Genomic DNA, 20,427 nt, shown 5'->3' with positions numbered 1-20,427 from the left:
AGCAGCAACCAAAATTAATTATGTTTTAAGTTAATTATACGTGCTAATTATAGTTAATTGTACTATATTTCAAAACTTAGAGGATATGTCTTAGTTCTTAATAGAGTTTACCATGCATAACAGTTCTAGTTAGTGTTTTTGTTAAGATGAGAATAAATAGGAAGCTTATAAAAATGAAGCAACTAATCACTCTCCTTTTAAGTCAAAGTTCAATCACCCAGAAAAACCTAAATAGCTGACACATTTATGCTTCTTTGTTTCAGACTGCAGAGTACAAAAATAAGTGTACTTTGATTGTAAAACTTAGTGTATTTAGGGTAAACATGTCCCCAAACTCCTCTTATTGTCTTATGTATAAATGTACTTAAATATTACTGTCTCTAAAATGACACTGAGGTTTTACTCTAGTCAGGAAAATTATAGAAATTTTTATTCTAGCCTAGAACGTGCTTTAGTACTAACCTAAGGGAATTAGGTGGCTATTTGTAAGCTAATAAAGAGTCCTTAAACTCCATTATACAAATGATGCACTGCCCCCTTTGTATTGGGTCTAATGGCTTCCCTCTTCAATAGAGCTGGATCCTTAGGCACACACTCTGGAGACATCCAATGGTTTAGAGGTAGATTGCTTTGGGGGCACTGGAGCAGCTGAGGGACTGAATTACACTACTGAGAAAGGAAAAAGGAGGACAGTTCTGGAGTTAAAATAAGACAGAATTCATCTTTGGAGGACATAGTGGCTGCAGACTGGCAGAATTTTCAACATCTCAGGCTGTGAGATGAAAACACATAATTTTGTGAAATTATTTCACATTAAATTAATTAATTAAATTAATAAATTATTATTTTACATAATTATGTGAAGACACATAATTTTCAGTTTTCATTTGTATTTTGGGGGTGCTCTAGAAAGCTTAGACAAAAATAATTAAATTCAAATGTCAAGTGCATTTTTAGCCAGCCCATTTACAGGAGATTCTCTGTTGGTGTAGGAACTGTTCTGATGTTCATTCCTTGAAGACTGCTGCTATTCCCTCCAGGTCAGGATGTAGGGGGAGGAGTTAGTGAAGAGTCCCTAATTTTACTTATCTCAGTCCCCATCTTCAAATGATTGAAAGCGTTTCAATCATTTTGAGTTTCCATAACGTTTGAGGAGAGCTTGGGGTGTTTGTGTGTGTTCTGGGCAGTGCCTGGCATTTTGCAAGGGACTGATGAGCAATCAGTAATGATAATCAGCACCTCTCCTTTGCCAGTAGACCTGGAAGATCGCTGCTATCCTCTCAGCAAAGAGCGAACTAATAAGCAGGGATTCGGGCCAACCTCTTCTTTCCGTTGCAGCTTCTTGTTATTTACTCTGGCTTAATGAATGGCCACCAGCTGGCAGACACAACAGCTTCATAATATTTGCATACAATTTGTTTGGGTCGGTTTTTCATTTCTCTCTCCGCTTGAAGCTGGGGTTACCCAGAGGAGAATTCAGGCAAACTCTGGAGACGGAGGAGAAGAAGATTTCGTTTTCTAGTGATTTCTGGGAGGAAATTCAGGACGGGCAGGGTGAAATCGGGTACCATTTGGTTAAGGTTTAAAAAAAAAAAAAAAAATCATCCAGTGTGGGGGCCAGGTGGTTCTTCAGTGGGAGGGCCACGCAAGACGAAACCAGCTTTGGCGAAACGGGGGAGAGGGAAAGAGAACGAGAGCAGGGCTAATGAATGAAGGGGATTCCGCTGAGCCTCCAAACCCTGTGCTCCCACCCCCCACCTAGCTGCGGGACATTGCCTCGGGAGGAAAGCCCCGGAATCCCGAACCAGCCTCACGCAGAGGCTTACGGGAGCCCCCGGACGTGCGCGCGGAGGTCGAGGCGGCGGGCGCCTGTCCCTTTAAGGGGCCGGTCTCCGGGCACCGCCGGCCCAGACGCCGGGACGTGCCGGGGGCCGCCCCGCCCCGAAGCTGCCCGTTTCCTGCCGGGCGGCGCGACGGCACCTGAGCAACTGCGGTGGCGGCGGCGCCTCAGAGCGGGCGGCCCGGGCTGTAGTGCCCGTGCCGCCGCGTCTTCCCGGTCTCTTTTCCCGGCTGCGCAGAGTAAGGGTAAGCAGGCCGCGCCGGGCCTGGCGCCGGTCGCGGGGACCGCGGGGACCGCAGGGGGGGAGGGTTGTGCCAGCCGCGGTGTCCCAGGGCGGGCGGGAGGGCTGCGCCGGACGGGGGGCGCGGCCCCGGGGCCCGGACGCCGCCCGCTGCTTGCCTCTGCTCGCCGGTAGGCCTCGGGCGCCGGGTCGCCGCGGCGGGGCTCCCTCCAGAGCCGGGCCGCCGCGGCGGGAGAGTTCCGAGGGACCGCTTGGCCTCGCCGGGCCGCTAAGGGCCCGACCCCGGCTCCGCGGCAGCGCTGGCGGGCGCGGAGTCTCCTGGGGACGTCTCCCGGTGAGAGGTTGGCCAGAGAGGGCCCTGGGGTGACCGAGGCGCCTATTTTTAGCCGGGCCTGAGGGCCCCCAGGAGGAAGGCGGATTACCGCGTCCTCGGCCGGTGGACAGAGGGAGCCCGTCTCCGGCGGCGTCCCTGGGCCGGAGCTGGGCCATGCTTACGCCATGCTGGAATTTCAGTTCTCGCTGTCCCTCCGGATACTTAGGGAACCGGCGCTGGCCCCCTTCCCAGTGCTCCCTCCCACCGCCGTGTGCGTCTCCCCGGGTCGCGGTCGGGGGCGGTTGGGGCTAGGAGAGCGGCCTGAGGGGAGTTTGGAAAATGTGGACCGCCCTCCAGCCGGGGGAAGTTATCCCTTCCTCTCCCCAAGGGGTGTGTCTTCCTTAGCGATTCCCCCTCCCCCTTTCGGTTTCCAACAATGAGATTTTTGGCGTTGGGGAGCTCCGCCGAAAATCAAACCGGCCCCCTAGAAAAGGCGTTCGGTAATCAGACACCTGGTGTGGGATGTGCAGCCCCGCACACACGTTTGTCGTGAAGGAGTGTGTGTGCACCAGAGACGGGGAGCTCCCAGCACGGGGAGCGGCATCCTAACCTCGTCCAGCAGCAGCTTGATTAGGTTCAAGAGCGGGCTGTTTAATTTTAGACATTCCTTCTCCCGGGAGGAAGGAGGAATCGAAATTCGTATTTGGGCCTGTATCAGAGAAGGATTCCATAGCAGACATGTGCATATGCACTGTCTAAAGAGCTGACTGTTTAAAGTTGTGGGGTTTTTTTTTTGAGATGCTTTGTGGAAAGTCCTGAAGATTTTAGACACCCGTGCCTTGCTATAGATAAATACCTTGGGATGTACGAAACACTTTGAATTGAGTAGGAATTGATTTAAAGTTTGAGTTCTTGCTAAATTAGGTTGCACTGGTGCTACCTCACCTAGCCGGCATCTCCAGGTTGGCTAAAACGGTTGCTAACAAGATTGGGATGATCTTCCCAATAATAACAGAGTACTCTGGTAGACCTGCTTTGCTGTAGACTTTGGTATTTACTGTGTTCTCTCATAAACAAGCTCCCCCCTTCGCCCTTTGTCTTAGGATCTAACAAGAAGTAGCTGGGCTTATTGGTAGGTTCTAAGAAAAACATTAATTTCCCTCCGTAACATTGAATTAGAAATGAGTTTTCTAATTTTGCAGCATGAGCAGTCATAACAGTATCTGTCAGGTGTGCTTGGAGAATGAGGTGTTCTGTTTACCTTTCTGAGACTCCTACTGAAACTTAAAAGATAAGAAAGCATAATGAAAATTTTTCGTAAATGTGTTAAGCACTTTAAAATTATAAAGGATATCAAATATTATTTAACCTTTTCTTGATGACTCAGGGTCAGCAATATGGAGAACCATTTATGATTTTGTTCCCAATTTAGTTTTTTTTTGTATTTTTCCTTAACATCAGTGTCTCTTCTCCTTGATGATGTGTTTTCTTGGATCTTTCACTCCAAGTCTTCTTCCAGTTTGTAGGCCTTAATCTCCTTTGAGTAGGGAAAACATTTTAATAATTAGATGTTAAATAACAGTCAATATGGCTTTTTTAAAGGGCCTAATAAGTGAAGGCTTTTTTGAAGGACTGAAGGACTCATGTTAAAATTGTTACTGTTATTGAAGTAAAAATTGAATTTTACCTGAAAAGATACGGAAAGATGTATATTTAATTGAATGTTTATTCTAATTTTTGTATTGCAAAGAAAGTTTTAATCTAAAAGATCTCTAATGTTTCCAGGAAGGTTTTGGGTTTTTTAGGGATCTGATCTCTAATGTGTAATAAAGAAGTGAAGAGAAATCATGTTTTGCAGGAACATCAAAATATTTGAGGATGACAGCATCTTATAAGCTGCTTGTTCTTGTACTGTTTATGTTTTTAATTACATTGAAGGTAAATCCAGAGTATACTTAGAGGTTAGAAGCAAGTAACTGGTTTTTTATAAATGACATTGATTACTCTTATGCATAACTAGAGTTGGGTTTTACTGCTTTCTCTTCCAGTTTTTGTGAACATGACTTTGGATGTTCTGATCTTAAAAATGTAGTTCATGTGCAAATCAAAGGGAAAACATTGGTTTAGGTAAGAGTGTAAGCTACTTTTTCTATAAACAATTAAACGGGAAAAACTTAAGTACTGTGAATTAAGGAGTTTGATGAACTTAACTTGCTGTAGCTGAGCTGTAGAAAAAGAAATGATAATTTGTAATTGTTTGCATGCCAGGCTGTTCACTTGCTGTTTAAATATTTTTGGATCTTTGAGAGAGAGAGCAAACCATTTAGGCTTCCCCCTCACCCCATTGGCTTTAACGTTGGAAGGATAGGCAAAATGTACTTTTAGTACTAAACCTAGTTTTAGTAGAGACTCTGCTAGGAGATAGAGTATTCCTAGGCATTTTTTTAAGAAATGTTCCACTCCTTTCGAAAAAGTTGTGATGTAGTATTTTATGTATCATCTTTACCACAGGTGGATTAAGAACTTTTAGCTTAAATCTGGTTTCAGCAAAGTGATTTGTACACTAAGTAGAACCCAAGTTAATTTGTTTATACTCTCCCCTCCTTCCAGGACATTGCTTTTTGGGTTTCTCTCCTAGTAATTGCTTTGCTCTTTCTGCCTTATGATTCATCCTCTACTCTTGAAGTAGAAGTGCTCAGTCCTTGGTTCACTTTTCTTTTTATACTCCCTTGGTGATCTCATTCAATGTCATGGCTGATGGCTTCCATATTTATATCTCCAGCCCAGGCTTTCCTTTTGTACTCCAGACAACCTGTTCTGCTTTTCCACTTGTAGGTGAAGTAGTCAACTCAAAGCTAACTTCCATTATTCCCTTTAAAACTCCTATGGTGCAGTCTATGCCATCTCATTTGATGGCAGCTCTACCCAATATTCAGGCAAAAGAAAAGTTGCGAGTCATTCCTGACTAATCTCTTTTTTATCCTTTACACTTGGCATTCTTGACTTTGTGTTATCTTGGAAATATATCCAGAATCTGGTCACTTCTTACCACCTGTATTGCTTGCTAAGTTGGTCCCCGCCATCTTATCGTTAGCCTCGAGTTTGGCGATTAGCCTCCTGACTGGCGTTCCTGCTTCTTCCCTAGCTCCCTTAGTCTTTTTCAAGCAGATCCAATCACTTCTCAAAACACTGCAGTGACTTTTCATTTGCGGAATAAAGGCCAAAGTCCCTATAGCCCGCAGTGCCTTATAGAATCTCCTCTTCCATATCCTTTACCTCTCAAGTTAGCTACTGCTCTGGCCCCTACTTATTTCTTTCCAGCCCTGTTTGCTGTCTTAAGGCCTTTAAATTGACTGTTGTCCCTCCTTGGATCATTTTTTCCTAAGATTTCAGCATGGCCAACTCTCTCGTCTCCTTCAAATCTTTATTCTTCACATATTTTTCAAAAGGTCTATCTTACTGCTTTATTTAAAGCTGCACTCCCTTGGGATGCCTGGGTGACTCAGTCGGTTAAGCGCTCAGCTCTTGGTTTTGGCTCAGGTCCTCATTTCAGGGTGGTGATGCAGCCCCGTAGTGGGGCTCTGAGCTCAGTTGGGGAGTGTGCTGGAGATTCCCTCTCCCTTTCTTTCTCAAATAAATAAATAAATGAGTCTTAACAAAAAAATAAAGCTGCACTCCCCTACTTAATGAGTCTTGTATGCAGCTCTGTTTTCTCCATGGCACTTGCACCTTCCAACATACTATATAGTTTCGTTGTTAATCGTGTTCATTGTCTCTCCTCTCTGCCATACATACTGTATATACTGTAATGTAACCTTTATGAAGACAGGGTGTTTTGTCTGTTTTGTTTATTGATGGATCCTAAGGGTCTCGGATTTATTAAATAAGATATATTAAATATTTATTTAATAAATAAATATTTATTATTATTTGGATTTATTAAATCCAAAGTAAAGATTTATTAAATATCTGTTCATTGTAAGTGAATTAAATCCTTATCCTGCAGTTTCTTTCTGTGATGGATTCATTCTTGAACACATGGAGTTTTCAGTTTGCTCCTTACGCAGGAACAGAGAACAGAAGAAAAGTGGCAAGAGCCTTTGGGAACCCCTTGTTGGAGGTAGAGATGTTAGAGTGCTAAGATCTTCTGGACCTTCCCTGTGCGATTAGGACCATTGGTTAGGTGACTTAAAAAGTTGGTTGAAGCAAGAACTCATATCTATATGTACCTTAAGTGTTTTGTTTTAACTCAAAACATTTATTTTTGTCTTTTTATTTGGATCAGTCTCTGAGTAAGGGTTACTGATCTTTTTTCTGTAAATTATACCCTGGAAGCATTGCCTATGGTTTCTAGTATTGGTTTCTTTATTTTTTTTTAAAGATTTTATTTATTTATTTGACAGAGAGAGATCACAAGTAGACAGAGAGAGGAGGAAACAGGCTCCCTGCTGAGCAGAGAGCCCCATGCGGGACTCTGAGATCATGACCTGAGCCGAAGGCAGCGGCTTAACCCACTGAGCCATCCAGGCGCCCCTCTAGTATTGGTTTCTTTAAAATGGAGTGAAAATCTAGGCTCTGGGAAACATTCCAAGTTAAAAATCACTCTAGATTTTCCTTTCATTAAGGCCTTCCAAAGGATGTAACTTAGTTTTTATAGAAATAACAGCTTCTGTTTTTAATCTTCTATTTAATGAATTTATAGAAATAAATGAGTATATAGGAGAGTAGACTGCTCTCCAGAAACATTTAGCTTTCCGTAGATATTAGCTCTTGTGTTTTTACCAAGGGGAGAAATGTCATTTTCTGCAATGGAAGAGATCCTTGAAGATAGCTTCCATATTGAAAAGGTTTTGTTGTGGTATAGGATCCTAGCTGCCTACCATTACTTGAGGAAAATGTCCTTTATCCACATTTCTTTATTTTGACTGGTTAGTAATATTTATGATTAGTTATCAGAACTTATATGATTTTCAGTAATTGGCTATCAAGAGACCTGATATACTACATTCTTACTGGAAAATGTGGGGCAATTATTACTTATTTTTGCTCATGAGTCATTTAAGTTGCCAGGGAAACAGTCTGGCCTGGTGTAATAAGCTGGAAGTCAGTACTTAGGAGACCTACACGTCTTAAACTTTAATAACTCCTAGGTTTAATGCAATTTTCTTTTTTCTCAGTACTTTATATAATGTTTGGTGTAATGGAAAAAGCATGGTAGGGAGTCTGAAGAGCTTAAGTTTGGTCTTGCTAGTTAGTACCACTTACTGTATGTGTGAACTTACTATCTTTAACCTGCCTAAGGCTCATTTGCCTTGCTTGTATTATCTTACTAGTTGCTACATAAGAGATAGCTAATTATTAGAGTACTGTAAGTCTCTGTGAACACTTTCTGTACAGTACCATATTTAATCCTTCTGAACAGTTTTATGAGATTATTACTATTGGGTGGAAACTAGGGAGACAGGTTAAATAATTTGTCCAAAGAGCAGCAAGAGGAGGAACCTGAATGTGAACTGAGGTATTCTGACCCTAGAGTCTGTCCTCACTCATTGAGCTGTTTTGTAAGTATGCTTTCTAAAAATAGAAAGCAGGAAGGAAAAGGAAGGAAGGAAGTGCCTGGTTGCCTCAGTTGGTGGAGTGTGGTCCATCATCGGTGGAGTTCAAGTCCCACAATGGGTGTAGAGATGTCTTAAAAATAGGGGTGCCTCCATGGGGCTTCCTGCTCAGCTAAGCAGGGAGCCCACTTCTTTCTCTCCCTCTGCTGCTCCATTTGTGTTCTCTCTCTCTTACATTCTCTGTCAAGTGAATAAATAAAATCTTAAAAAAAAATAAAAATAAGGCACTGTCCATGTGCAATTATCTGTTAGGTGTTAGAAAACTACATTAATGTTACACAGATTTTTTTTCTCCCAGAGTTAGAGGATTGGCTCTTAATGTTAGTGACTTAAATTTGAGAACTTGAAATTTTTTAAGTGGAGGAAATAGAAAAAGCAACTTTAAACCAAATGCCTTAAAATGTTTTATGTAGAAAATACATAGACTATGATTGTTCTGGATCCTAAGAAATTTTTTTAGTTTTAATTCTTTTGACTGTGTATTATGAGTTACTGCCATGTGATCTTGTAGGCATCGCTGAGTGGCTATATCAGAAAGGCCCAACCCTTACCACCCTGCCTAAAATACTCTATTCCTTGTCCCAGCCTTATTTTTCTTCATTGATCAGTTACTACCAACCATTATAGTATATGCTTATTTATATTGCTTGATAGCTGTCTCACCTATAAGAATATAGCGCTACAAAGTGGGAACTTTGTCATTTACCATTGAACTCTATCTCTGGTGGGTGGTGGTCAGTTCAATGAGTGAATTGCTTGATTGAACGTGATGAGGACTCACTGAGCCTTCTGCTTATCATTTGTGCCATTCTTCTCTGCTAGCAAGGCTAGTTGATTGATATGAAATCCCATGTAAAATGAAACCTCCAGAATAAGGGTTTTAGGGTTACTCTTGGGAGCGGAATGGAAAGCTTTTAATACACGAATTTTAGCAAAAATGTATCTGTGCCTAGTACCAGTTAACTTTGTTGATCATTAATGTGTTTTGAGTAAAATGTGTACATAATTTAGTGATTACATGTGTTTAGATCTAGTTGTCTTTGAAATAAACTAGAACAAGCTAAACTGTACACTGAAAGCTCCCAAGTGTTCTGAGTGCTATGTTGCTGAACATTTAGGATGTTTCCTTACTTTCTAAATATCTACACACAGGTTGAATTCATTTATGTTGCTTCTGACCTGTACTTAGTTTATTGGAAAGTCATGTTTATTTGAAATGTGCTCTAATTCTTTTTATAGTTTTCTTAATCTGAATGAGGTTGACTGACAGTTACGATTTCTGTGATGTGAATTTCTCATATCATTTGGTACTCTTCATTTCTAGATACAGTTTTCATGTACTGTGGTATATAAAACGTGGCTGGTACACTGTTCTGATGGAAGTAATTTCTTTCAGTTTGACCTAGATGTTAACTGTAATTTAAGGTTGAATTGGATCCTTTGTAAAAGTGTCTTAGTTCTTTTGTTCCTTTGGTAGTTGCAGGTGGGGGAGAGTCCAAAAAATTACATTTAGTTTTAACCTGAACTGAGTCTTTCTGAATTGGAAATTTTTGGAGTACTTTTCAGGTAAAATACACACTTAAGATTAGCCTTGGAATTTTATGTAAAATATAACCCATGCATTTACCTTGTTTAATAGGGGTAAGGGAGAAAAAAAAAAAACCTTATAAATATAAAATAACTATAAAATGGGCAAGGCTGCATTCTTGTCTGCTTGTCTGGCATTATTTATCTGGCATGAATTGAATAATTATATTCCATATTCTTTCAGTTTTATTTAAGCAAAACATCCCAGCAGCATTTCAAATAACATACTTTTTTTTTTTTTTAAGATTTTATTTTTTTAAGTAATCTCTATACCCAACATGGGGCTTGAACTCGAAACCCTGAGATAGAATCAATCACTCCACTGACTGAGCCAGCGAGGTGCCCCTAAAATAACATTACTTTGGTATAAGGAGTTTTAGTTACTACTTTGGGTTGCTATATTTGATTTCTTAAGGTAGCTTTTTGGTAGGTCAAGAAAACCCTAGGTATTTTTGGTAAAGATTTTAGAAATTTCTTTATATTTTGAAGTATTTGCTTTTATTTTGGGGCATGGAGGATTTGTTTCAAAGTGTAACTTTCTAGAGGTATTTAGTGCTGTCGTAATTATATTGTATACATTTAAGAAGGGGGGAAGTATATACCTGTTTGTTAGTTTTAAACTTACGTTGACCTTTTTGTTCTTGTCATCTTTTTATTTTGTTGAAAGTTAAAACAAATATTGAGGGGTGCCTGGGTGGTTCAGTCAGTTGAGTGCCTGCCTCCGGCTCAGGTCATGATCCTAGGGTCCAGGATCAAGCCCCATATCAGGCTCTCTTCTCAGCGAGGAGTCCTTCTCTTCACCTCCCTTCCCTACCATTCCCCTGCTTGTGCGGGCTTGCTTGCTCTCAAATAAAACAAATACTGAATGATTCGGATGTACAAGAGAATATAGAATGTGTCTGTGCAATTTAAAGATAAAATACAAAAGAAGTGACCTTGTACCAAATACCTGTGTACCTTTCATTCAACTTTATTTAAAAAAATTTTTCTTTTATAAGATATATGTAAGATACAGAGTAAGGATACAGTGAACAGCCTTGTACCTAATACGCGGTTCAGGAACATTATCCTAACTTTTGATTCCTTTTGGTGCTTTTCTGCCCCAGAAGTAACCATTTATATTTGCTTTTTTTTCTTTTTGTAGTTTTGCCACATATATTTTTATACTTTTATACCTAAAATATTTTTTTCTGTTTTGTATTTGAACTTTTTGTTTTGTTTTTGAAATTTATGAAAGAGATCCTTCTGTATGGTGAGTTTATTTGCAATTTTCTTTTTACTCTCGGCTTTACGGTCCTGATATCCTTCCACTGTGTTATATAGCTCTAAATCATTCACTTCCACTGCTTGCATGGAATTTCATTGTGTGAATATTTTTCACTTAATTACCTGTTCATGGGCATTTCAATTGTTTCCACTTTTCTTTTGCTGTTTTAAAAAATGATGCTGTGAACACCCTGCATAGGTTTTTTGGTACACTTGCCTACATAAATGTCTCTAGGATAGTGTTTTATTTATTTCTTATTTTTTAAAATTTTTTTCCCAGGATAGTGTTTTGAAAAACCTTTTTGTTACTACTTACTGTAATAAATTTTACATCGTGAGACTCAGTACGCTATCAGATGTGCCACATCTGTAACGAAAAGTGTTCAAGAAAAAGTACCTATGTGATGCTAGTCCATTTCATTAAAAATAAGAATATTGATTAAGACCCACTAAGTTGATTTTTGCTACCCACTAATGAGCTGAAATTTGCAGTTTAAGCATATTGTTTTGGAGCACCTGTTTACACTAGGAATGAGATTGCTGAACTGTTGGAGGGGGTGCATTTTCAGCTTTATTAGGTACCACCAAAATGTTTTCCAGTGTCGTTGTACCAGTTTATTTTTTCCCCTCACTAATATATACATGTGTTGGCTCATGTTCTTGCCTATACTTGATAATTGGCAAATGCTAAAGTTAGAAACCCTAATGAAATGATAGCTTATAGTTTTTGCATTTCTGCTTCCTGAGAAGAAACCTTTTTTCTAATGTTTGCTGGCTATTTTTTCCCCCTTCTCTCGGTATGGCTGTTTATTTTTCTGTTGGGATGTTTTTGTTTTTGATAGGAGTTCTGTATATGTTCTGAATATTCATTCTTTGCTAATAAGTATCACAAATGCCTTCTCCTACTTCGTGTCTCATACTTTTTTTTTCTTTGCCTTATATATTATCTTAGTAAACGTTCAGAATTTTAATTTAGTTTAATTTATTAGTATTTTCCATTTACAATTTATACTTTGTGTCTTAAGAAATCCTTCTCTACTTCAAGGTTATAAAGATATTCTTACACATCCTTTTATGTTGCCTTTCACAATTCTTTGCTTGGAATTGAGTTTTGTTCTCTTTTAATGCTACTGTTTTCTTTTCTCTAAAATTTTATTGCTCAGCATTTGTTTGGTTTTTTTTAAGGCTAAAATGCGTGAATTTACTAGATACTTTGAAGTAAGTCTTTGAGGTACTAGTTTTTATGCAGTGTCCACAGCTTGCTTTCATAGGGTCGTAATTATGTAAGAATGTTCAAGTATGGATAGAGTTTAAAGTATAGGTAACTTTGAAGTCTACATTCCCATGCGACTTTATAAGAGATTTGAAAACATTTTAGTGATGCCAGTGTTTGCATGTGGTTTCCTTAAGTTACAGACATTGTTGTGAAGCAGTCTGGTTAATTATTTCCTTAAGTAGCAGCAATTTGTGCTTGATATTTTGCAGTTTCACCACAGTGCATTGTAAGTGTGGACAAACTTCTTTATATCCAACTAGTACTGAGAGTAATTACATATACTGTGAGGAATCTGATCTTCAAGTTAGGAAAATTCTCAGCTCTTTAAATATGGCTTCTGTTATTTTCATTTCTCTTTTGAAAGACCTAAGTTGGGGTCTTAATTGTTATTTCGTTTTTTTTTCCTTTATTTTTCTATGCCACATAATTTAGTACTTTGTAGCAATTACCAATACCTCTCTATTGAGTGTAGACTATCTTCTCTGTTGAGTCTCTATGCTAGTATCTACAGTTTTCTTGGATTTGGAGTTGTTTTTTCATACATACCTGTCTATTTGAGTTCCTTCTGGTTTTCTATAATCTTTTGGCTACTTTAAAGGAGTCTCTTATCTCTCTGACATCTTCAACATGTTCAAATTTAAAAATCTTTGTGAAGACTATTTTGTAAAGCTAGTACCATTTGGTGTTAATTTTTTTATTAGGCACCCCACCCGTCATTAAATTTCTTCTGTGGTTTGAAATTTTGGTTTGTTAGGCTTATTTTGAGTGGAGAGTTTTTAAAACTTTTTTTTTCCATCAGTGCTAACCCCCTTTACCCCTCTTTCCAAGTTATTTAGTTTCTACGAGGTCCACTGCCTCTAGATGCAGTTAAAAAAAATAGGCAAAGTGGATAGATGTTTTTAATATGCAATCATGTACTAAGAAGGAGATGGTTATATATATTGCTCTTACTAAAAGAATGAAGTCTAAAAAAAATGATGACTACTTACGGGGAAAGAAGCATAGTGTAGAAAAGCACAAGGGTATATTCTATGCTTTGAATTTTCCTTTTTCTGAAGACTTGACTTTGGAGCCGTTTAAATATTTTATATAATTATTAAACAAAAATCTAAAAATCTGTAAAAGTCAAAAGTAAAATGAAACCACTGAATCTTTCTTGTATTTGCTTGCTGGATGCCAGAGTGAACTATGCCACATGACTTTAAAACATGGTACTTGACTGTAAGTCCTAGTTAGAATATACTCTAGGAAGAGATTGGAGGAGGGATGACAAAAAAAAAAAAAAAAAAAGAAAAAAGAAAAACAAATCTTCAACTATTATAATCATAATTTTGGTAGTAATGTGTACATTGTTGTTCCAGTACTGAGTAATGTGTGCATTGTGGGCTAAATGAAATGAGCAATTACATTGATATTACTGAAAATGGATTTTTAACATTGTTGAAAACTGATGTAGTGTTAAGGTCAGTGAAATTAAGTAAAAAAATCCCATAGTACTATATTTGAATGAAAGGATCTGTATGAGTCATGCAATTATTTACCTTATTAAAGATGTGTACATTTTCTGGCCCCAAAGACCTAGAAACAAAGATCAAACCCAATAGCAAAAAACACTCCTGCTGCTTATATTGTGGTCTTCAAGTACCTCTCTCAATAAAAGTAAACTAGTGTTTAGAATGGGCATTTTTTTTTCTAAGGCAGGAATTGTATGAGATGAACCTACAAATTAATGATTAATTTCTGTTACAATATTACTACAAGTTTAGAAACAACACATTTATTATACAATACACATTCAAAACAAGACACATTATTATACTATGGTTTCTGTGGGTCAGAAGTTGCTTAACTGGGTCCTCTGCTTAATTGGGTCTACAGTGTTTCACAGAGCTGCTATTATTGTGTTCACCAAGGCTGGGACCCCACCTGAAGGTTAGCTGGGGGAAGATCTGCTTCCAAGTTCATGTGGTTGTTGACAGCTTTCAGATTCTTGAAGATTGCCCAAGTAAAAGCCTCACTTTGTTGCTGGTTGTTGTCTAGGGAGCTGTTGTTACCTCCTTGCCATATGGCCCTCTCCATAGGCAGCTTACAACATGGCAGCTTGCTTTTCAAAGCCATTAAGGGAGAGAACGCGTGTCCTAGTAACATGGGTTACAGTCTTAGGTAGTGTAATCATGTATATGTAAGGTGACTGAGATCATGTCACTTTTGCCCTACTTTATTAATCAGAAGCAAGACATAGGTCTCCTGCACACATAACAGGAGGAGATTGCACAAGGGTGAGAACACCATGAGGCAGGGGCCGTGGGGAACTCTAGAGTCTGTTTGCCACAGCCTAGAACCTATCCGAAGCAACAGAGAGGCCGCAAACTATGATGGTAGTATCAAAACAACCCAGGAGCCATCCTGAATAATATCTCATTGGCCAGAAAGGGTGGGAATTTGAACATCAATGATAGTAATTAGTGATTCGAGACCAATCAAATGTCTAACCTGTGAATTCAAGATACTAAAAAACATTTTAAAAAACCCCTTTAATTAGTTGCTATTGGGCCAGCTTATTATTTTGACAACTGGTACATAAAAAAATAAACATTTGTCCTACTCATATGATTTATGTCTCAGGGTAACCAAATAGAGCAGGAGAGAAATTTCTATGGATGTATTCTACCTAATCAAGAAAGAATAATGGAATACCACCATTTTGTATCTCTTAATAATGTCTAGGCAAAGATCATCAATGGCTGCTATTGTCACTACAAAGGGGGAGACATCTGGACATTAGATACATACTTTATGTATGTATGTATGTATGTATTTTTATGCCATAATCATACACTCAAGTCATAATCCTGAATCTGACATAGCCTTTATTATTATTATTTTTTTAAAGATTTATTTATTTGAGGCAGAGAAGAGAAGGAGCAGAGAGAGAAACTTAAACAGACTCATGCTGAGCACAGAACCAGATGTAGGGCTTGATCTTACAACCCTGAGATAGGGACTTGAGCCGAAATCAAGAGTTGTCTCTTAACCAGCTGTGCCACGGAAGTGCCCCCTGATATATATATATTTAAGTGTATATTAATATATATGTGTGTATACACACACACACACACTCTTAAATGTGTATTCTATCTAGATTTTATTGCCCTTCTAGAATTGGAAGGTTCTAATCTTTCAATAGTTTTTGAAAATTCTCAGTTATTATCTCATCAAATACTACCTTTCTTGATTCTTTTCTCTCCTTGAATTCCCGTTTGACCTTCTTGACCTTTTCACATTCTTTCCTTTGTGTCTATTAGTTTTTCTTTCATGTTTTCTCTAATGTATTCTTTTGTGTCACATTATTAGTTTTGATGAGATCTTTCTGTTTTATTATTCTTTAGTTATCATTATCAGTCTGTTTAGTTTTAAAAGTCTGTGTATCTGTATGTATACATATTTAAGGATGCTCATACACAATTTCTTCTGTTCTTTCTAATCTTTTTGGTCTTAAGAGTTTTCTTTCTTGTATGTGATTTCTTTTGTGCTTCTAACAAATGAAAGTTTTTGTTTTTTTTTTTAATACTCTCTCACATTATTCTGTTTGGAATTCTTGGAGGTATAATCCCTGTTTTGTAAGTTCACTTTCTGGAGGAATGTAAATACTGTACGGTGTAGGCTCGACAGGGTAGAAGAAATTTTTTCCCAGCGGATTTCAGGACGTTGGCACCATTTTTGTGTTATTTTTGATTGAAGGGGTGGGAGTGTTCTGGATTGGCAGAGACTGTGGATGCAAATCTCAGAATCCATGGTTATAAAAATCTTTATGAAAACTTTCTGTTAGCTTTTGAATGGTAGGAAAAGTGGGACAAACTTTCCTTTTTCTTGTGTAAATATGGGAATTTCTTCCTCTTAATTAGCCTTTGCTGACTGTGGAACCCTCGAAAGTCTCAATTTTAGTACCTAATTTCCACTTCCCCAAGTGCAGTTCATTGTCTTCTGTCTTTGCTGCAAATGGCCATTAACACTTTCATTTCCTATTTGATTTTCCCCCTTCCTTAGGAGTTCCCTTAAATACCAGAAGACGTGCCTGTTTTAGAGCAAAACAATTCTTGTTATATTTAATTGGAAGAGTGTTCAGTCATAGTGCTACACATGGATTCCTCAATTTGGTTTTTAAGTCATAAATAAACTCGTAATTTAAAAACAATTAAGTTTAGGGCTCCTGAGTGGCTCAGTGGGTTAAGCCGTTGCTTTCGGCTCAAGTCATGATCTCAGGGTCCTGGGATCGAGTACCGCATCGGGGCTCTCTGCTCAGCAGGGAGCCTGCTTCCTCTCTCTCTCTCTCTGCCTGCCTCTCCATCTACTTGTGATCTCTCTTTGTCAAATAGATAAATAAAATCTTTAAAAAAAAATTAAGTTAAAATTATGTTATAAAACTAATGTATGCATGATGGGAAAATATAAACATTCTGAAGGATAAAAAGTGAAAAGTTACCAAAAAAAGTATCCAGAAATCACCATAGAGTTAATGGTTTCTGATGTTTCCTAGGGGTTTTCTAAGCATGTATGAGCATGACTCTGTCACGTGAAAGGTAATTTTCTCTCTATACTGCTCTGCAACTTTTTATGTGTGTTTGACTTATGTGCAATATTTCTTTCAATGTCTTACCATATTACATGTGAAACTCTATTACAGGCTTATTTAGTCATTTCCCTAATGCTGGACATACAGTTCTTTTTGGTTTTCACAGAGTTACATTGCTAAGTGAGCACTGTTGGGTATGTCTTTGTACTTGTGTGATTAGATCTATATAATATGGATGTCTGGTGGCTTTTCTGGAGTAGGAATTTTTTTCTGTCAAAGAGTATGCACTATTTTTATACTTAATGATTTCCCCAAATTTCTCTCCAAGGAGATTACACTATTTATAATTAAAAGCTAAATGAGAATATTGGTTTTCATACTCCCTCTTTATGTCTGATATTTTAGGCAGCTTTATCAGGATATAACACACAATAAACTGCAAATATTTAAAGTGCACAATATGATAAATTTTGATGTGTAAAATTTGATGTGTACATAGAAACCACTACAGTCATGATAATGAACATATATGCATCACCTCCAAAATATTCCTTGTACCCCTTTGTACCTCATTTTCACATTCTCTTGCCCTGCCAGTTTAAGTAGAAATTTGCATTTCTTTAAATTGACTGAGGTTGCATTTAAAAAAAAAATACATTTATTGTATATATTTGTTTTCCCTTGAGAACCTTCTTAACATGTCCTTTGGGTTTATCTTTTTCTCACATTTTAAGTGATACTTGTAAGTTAGGGCAGTCAGACCTTGGTCATTTTTTTGTGATTAGTCACTTTTCTTTTGCCGTAAAAATCTTTAATTTTTCTAGTCAGCTTTCTCAGTCTTTTCCTTTATGGCGCTTGGTTTTACTTGAGACACAGAAAAGCCTTTTTCAAAACAGGATTATTTAAAATGCAAAGAAATACACTTCTGTCTTCTAGTTATGGTTTAATTTTTTATCCTTTAAAATTTTGATCCATATATTATTGAGGTGTGGGGGGCTTATTTTCCTATGAAAATGGCTGTCATTTGTGTTAGTACTGCTTATTAAATCTATTTTTTATGTATTGATTTGAAATGGCCTGTCAATTATATACTAAAGTTTTCATATGTATTTGGTCTATTTCTTCTGTGTTTATTTGGCTGTTCTTGGGCAAGTTTTAAAAATTCTTGTTTCCTACTAAGTGAAGCTTTTTCAGTAGCTCCCTCAGTCTTTTTGGATAGTATTTGACATTCTTGTCTCATCATTTGCATTTCATGTTTGGTTTGTGAAATGATGTTTTTTTTTAGTATTATGCCTTTCCTGGGAACAGGCAAGAATAAATATAACATTTTATCATTTTAGTATTTTCATTGTTGAGTGACCTAAAGTGATGAACAAAACAGGCTGATAAAATAACTCTTAGATGCAACTTTTTAACACTCTAATCAGGCTTTCCTAAGGGATGACAGGTTTTGAAGTAGATTTTCTGTTTGCTGGTAAATTGAATTAATACCAGACATTAGAACTACTTTTTGGTGGTGGATTGCACCTGTTTCGTGATGTTAGGCAGGAGTAGGACCTTGGGAGGAGGTTATAGGGAGATAAAATTTTGGATCAAAACCAAGAAAAATGTTCTAACAACTTTCTAAGGCTATAAAAGGGGCTTATGGGAAGTGCTCGTCCTAGGTTTTCAAGCAGAGACTCACTGACCATTCAGGTGGGTCCAATCTTTGAATGGCTAATTGGATTGGATGGCTCTCTCTAACCTAAAAGTCTAGTGAAAAGGTAAAGGTAGGGTTCCTAGGTGGCTCAGTTGGTTAAGCAACTGCCTTCAGCTCAGGTCATGATCTCGGAGGACATCAGGCTCCCAGCTCCATGGGGAGTTTGCTTCTCCCTCTGACCTTCTCCTCTCTCATGTTCTCTCTCAGTGACTCTTTCTCAAATAAATAAATAAAATTAAAAAAAAAAAAAAGAAAAGGTAAAGGTAAATCAAGATTATAGATGTTAAGGGAAGGAAGTCTTCTGTATATGGTATAGCTATTTTACAATTATATTACTGATGTGAATTTTATGTCCTAATGTTCATTTTTGAGCAGTTTTGATGATTTATGTTCATGTCTTTGGAAACTATGTATTGATTTGAAATACTGAGTATTTAGGGGTGTCTGGGTGGCTCAGGTAGTTGAATGTCTGATTCTCAATCTCAGCTCAAGTTTTGATCTTGGGGTTATGAGTTCAAGCCCTGCATTGAGTTCCATGCTGGACATGGAACCTATTTGAAATACTGTGTGTTTAAAGTGTGCTGTTGGTATTAAAGTTTTTGATTAGTTTTATTATCAGAAGTTAGATTTCTTTACAGAATAAACTTTTAACAAGATTACCACTTATGGAGGTTTTATGCAATGGTATTTCCTGAGAAAATGGACTAGTTTGGGCTTGATGGTTAAACAGAAGTCTGAAAGATACTGGTTTAACGTTCAGCACCTACCAGCTATGCAGATCCTTTTTAATTTCTTGAAGAAGCTGTTCAGACTGATTTATCTATTCTTGTATTTTTTTTTTTAAAGATTTTATTTATTTATTTGACAGAGAGAAGTCACAAGTAGACAGAGAGGCAGGCAGAGAGAGAGAGAGGAGGAAGCAGACTCCCTGCTGAGCAGAGAGCCCGATGTGGGACTCGATCCCAGGACCCTGAGATCATGACCGGAGCCGAAGGCAGCGGCTTAATCCACTGAGCCACCCAGGCGCCCCTATTCTTGTATTTTTTTAAAAAAAGTAAGCTTGGCTAAAAGAAAATATAGAAGCTTCATTATGTATTGTGACATAATATCAAATGGAGAAATTAAATTTTATTACTCATCTCTGGCATTAGTTGAATTTGTTTCAGATTGGAGTAGCAGTGCCTTAGAATGGGTATTGCTTCAAATAAGTTAAGAGGTGTGTTAATAAGGTATGAGTCACAGAAATAACTGTGTGTTACAGTTTAAAAGAAGAAATTACACCACAGCTTTGAGATTTCAGTGTAGTCTATAAAGTTAATTTTAGAAAAGCTGTTGTAAATGGAATTCCCATGTCAGGCAATTCAGTGTTTCATTTACTAGATTATATTTTAGTAACTTTGAAATCTTTTCATCTTATTTTAAAAGATGAATTTATAGTTTTATTGTGGATTCTGGGGCCATTATGCTTTTGGTGTAGCAACTGACTAGAGAATGGAAATTTAGATGAGTTTTTATATTTTGACAGCCAGTGGCTAATGGCTTCGGTTTTTCTCATTGGTGTCTTTTTCTTATTGATATGTAGAATCAAGTGGTTTTTTTTTTTTTTTTAAAGACTTATTTATTTATTTATTTATTTGACAGAGAAGTCACAAGTAGGCAGAGGCAGGCAGAGAGAGGGGGGGGAAGCAGGCTCCTTGCTGAGCAGGGAGCCGGATGTGAGGCTTGATCTCAGGACCCTGAGGTCATGACTGAGCCAAAGGCAGAGGCTTAACCCGCTGAGCCACCCAGGCACCCCTAGAATCAAGTTTTAAAAAATTATTACTGCAGGTACAATACAGTTGTGAACTTTTAACCATACACAACTGTACAGAATAAGGTGAGTCTTTTATTTCTTGTGTTTTTTTAGTACTTTATACATTTTCTTAATGTTTAAAAATTTAATCTGGTGTCTTCCTTTGATGTAAATGATGCAGCCTTTATTGACTTGGAATAACATACAGTAAACTAAATATTTATC

The 20,427-nt window shown here is 37.9% G+C and overlaps 1 protein-coding gene across 11 annotated transcripts in view; it reads left to right on the top strand.

The window, feature by feature from the left end:
• The first annotated feature begins 1,451 nt into the window (after nucleotides 1–1,451).
• The window catches only part of KTN1 (kinectin 1), a 102,912-nt gene continuing 83,936 nt past the window's right edge, over nucleotides 1,452–20,427 (top strand). For 4 of the 11 annotated variants that reach the window (XM_082735051.1, XM_082735047.1, XM_082735046.1 and 1 more), the window contains exon 1: nucleotides 1,452–2,085. The gene's annotated coding sequence lies outside the window, so the exon portion shown is untranslated. Of the gene's footprint in view, nucleotides 2,086–2,243; nucleotides 2,416–20,427 lie in introns of those variants that run through there. The other 7 variants (XM_082735043.1, XM_082735050.1, XM_082735049.1 and 4 more) reach the window with 5 other exon arrangements.

The sequence above is a fragment of the Mustela nivalis genome, assembly GCF_964662115.1.
Source record: "Mustela nivalis genome assembly, chromosome: 6".
Classification (NCBI taxonomy): domain Eukaryota; kingdom Metazoa; phylum Chordata; class Mammalia; order Carnivora; family Mustelidae; genus Mustela; species Mustela nivalis.
The sequence above is the reverse complement of the archived record's forward strand: the minus strand, read 5'-3'. Positions and strand labels throughout refer to the sequence as shown.